At 40.7% G+C, this 3,239-nt stretch overlaps 1 pseudogene; it reads left to right on the top strand.

The window, feature by feature from the left end:
* Hmgb1-rs18 (high mobility group box 1, related sequence 18) lies at positions 1,159-1,600 on the top strand (annotated as a pseudogene).
* The last annotated feature ends 1,639 nt before the right edge of the window (positions 1,601-3,239 follow it).

Below are 3,239 nucleotides of genomic sequence, written 5' to 3'. Positions count from 1 at the left end.
TATTGATAAGTAATCAATAGATTTTTACTCAGTTCTACATTAGAAACAAAAACTGAGCTGACATCCTCAAATTACATTATCAAGCATTTAAAACAGAAGAAATATAAACACAAGATTTAATGCATCTGGTTTTATGTTGAGGTCCTTGGTTTACCTGAGCTCCAGTATTTTGCAGGGTATTACATATAGATCTAAGTTAAGCATTATCATTGATTTGGGTTTCATATGGAAACCATGACAATTGAGCTTTAAAAAAATATTCTACTTAAGAAATTGACTTGACTGGTCAAGACCAATGACTATGTTGCTTTCTGTGTAGAAGAGAGATAGCAAAGATGAGTATATATCCCAAAGGATCAGTATTATGATCACATGCAATCAGAAATATACCTTATTTCTACAGATTAAGATGTGTAGGGTGGTGATCCATGCCATGTTTGAAATAAAGAAAGTGGAACAGAAGCTTGGAATACCCAAGATCCAATTCACATACCAAATGAAGCTCAAGAAAAATGAAGATCAAAGTATGGATCTTCTTAGAAGGGGGAACAAAATACCCATGGTAGGAGATACAGAGACAAAGTGTGGAGCAGAGACTGAAGGAAAAGCTGTCCAGAGACTGTCCCACCTGGGGATCCATCCCAATACAGTCACCAAAACCCAGAAATCCACTACTGTGAATGCCAACAAGTGCTTGCTCACAGGAGCCTGATATAGCTGTCTCCTGCAAGGATCTGCCACTGCCTGACAAATACAGAGGTGGATGATCTCAGTCCACCACTGGACTGAGCACAAAGCCCCCAATGGAAAAGCAAGAGAAATGACTGAAGAAATTGAAGGAGTTTGCAGCCCATAGGAGGAACAACAATATGAACTAACCAGCACCCCCAGGGGTCCCAGGGACTAAACCCCCAACTAAAGAGTACAAATGGAGGGACCCATGGCTCCAGCTGCATATGCAGCAGAGGATGGCCTTGTTGGACATCAATGGGAGGAAAGGCCACTGGTCCTGAGAAGGCTTGATGCTCTAGTGTAGTGGAATGCCAGGACAGGGAAGCAGTAGTGGGTGGGTTGGTGAGCAGTGGGAGGGGATAGGGGGTTCTCAGAGAGTAAACCAGGAAAGGAGATAACATTTGAAATATAAATAAAGAAAATGATAGACAGCGCCGGGGCAAGCAAGAGCCAGACGTGCAGTGGGCGACTCTGCCTCATGGAGGAAAATGGGCAAAGGAGATCCTAAGAAGCTGAGAGGCAAAATGTCCTGTATATGCATTCTTTATGCAAACCTGCCAGGAGAGCACAAGACAACGTACCTGGATGCTTCTGTCAACTTCTCAGAGTTCTCCAAGAAGTGTTCAGAGAGGTGGAAGACCATGTCTGCTAAAGAAAAAGGGAAATTTGAAGATATGGCAAAGGCTGACAAAGCTTGTTATGAAAGAGAAATGAAAACCTACATCCCCCACAAAGGGGAGACCAAAAAGAAGTTCAAGGACCCCAATGCACCCAAGAGGTCTCCTTCGGCCTTCTTCTTGTTCTGTTCTGAGTACTGCCACAAAATCAAAGGTGAGCATCCTGGTTTATCCATTGGTGTCGTTGCAAAAAAACTAGGAGAGATGTGGATCAACACTGCAGTGTATGACAAGCAGCCCTGTGAGAAGAAGGCTACCAAGCTAAAGGAGAAGTACGAAAAGGATATTGCTGCCTGCAGAGCTAAAGGAAAACCTGATGCAGCAAAACAGGGGTTGGTCAAAGCTGAAAAGAGCAAGAAGAAGAAGGAAGAGGAAGATGAGGAGGAGGATGAAGAGGATGAGGAAGACGAAGATGAAGAAGAAGAGGATAATGAATAAGATGGTTCTAGCAGGTTTTTTTCTTGTCTATAAAGCATTTAACTCCCCTGTACACAACTCACTCCATTTAAAGAAAAAAATGAAATGTAAGGCTGTGTAAGGTTTGCTTTTAAACTGGACAGTGTCTTTTTTTTTTTTTTTTTTTTTTTTTTTGAATAGTTAACACATTATGGAATAGCCACCAACCTTGCCTGGTACTGTCTGGGAGTTATAAATAGGCATGGAAATTTAAAGCAGGTTCTTGTTGGTGCACAGCACAAATTAATTATATATGGGAACAGTAGTTTGGTTTTTGGTTTTTTGGTTTTTTGGTTTGTTTTTTCTTTTGTATTTTGTTTTTATTTTTTTTATCTTCATTTGTCTCTAATGCAGATTATATGAAGATAATTGTTGTTCTGTTAACTGAATACCACTCTGTAATTGCAAAAAAATCTGAATGATTCTAGATAAATACAATATTTTTATTAGAAGAAAGAAAGAGAGAGAGAGAGAGAGAGAGAGAGAGAGAGAGAGAGAGAGAGAGAGAGAGAGGAAGGAAGGAAGGAAGGAAGGAAGGAAGGAAGGAAGGAAGGAAAGAAAGAAGGAAAGAAGAAAAGAAGGAAAGAAGGAAAGGAAATACCTAATAAAAAAAGGAAAGTGGAATTACATTTTTGATCCTGTGTGTGTGTGTGTGTGTGTGTGTGTGTGTGTGTGTGTGTGTGTGTGTTTTGTGCTGCTCTCTCTCCCTGTCCACCCGCTCTTCATGTGTGCTTATGTGTGTGTATCCAAGATTGGATTGCATTCTCAAGACTTCACTGGAAATAGTAAATTCATTGCATTAAAAAGCTAGTATATATCTTTTTTAAAGTATCTTATAATTTTTCAAAATTCACAATATTATTAAAAGGTGTTTAAGAGCATTCAAAGTGAGACTTTAAAAATGAAGAAAACTATTAATAATACTGCAAAGTGTTCCACATAGAAGAAAGAACATTTGTCCAAGACCTAAGGAGGTGATGAGCTCAGCTTACTTGGGGGAGGGGGGCAACAAAGTCAGTGTGGAAGAGGAGGAGTAGAAAGGCTAGAAAGAAAGAGAGGAGTGAAGTGTTAGGGGAAGGACTGAAGTTACTGAAGAGGATTGCAGCCCTATAGGAAGAACAACAATATCAAGTAACCAGAGCCTCCCCTCCGCCTCCTCCAAGAGCTCACAGGGACTAAACCACAAGGCAAAGAGTATACAAGGATGGGTCCATGGCTCCAACTACATATATCACAGAAAACTGCCTTATATGATATCGATGGGAGTGCAGGCCCTTGGTTCCGAGGAGACTTAATGACTCAGCATAGAATGATGCTAGCAGGATCACATAGCAGTGGGTAGGTGGGTGGAAGAACACCTTCTTATAGACACAG

The sequence above is a fragment of the Mus musculus genome, chromosome 4, assembly GCF_000001635.26.
Source record: "Mus musculus strain C57BL/6J chromosome 4, GRCm38.p6 C57BL/6J".
Lineage (NCBI taxonomy): Eukaryota > Metazoa > Chordata > Mammalia > Rodentia > Muridae > Mus > Mus musculus.
Note: the sequence above shows the minus strand (reverse complement) of the source record. Positions and strands in the feature narration are given on the sequence as shown.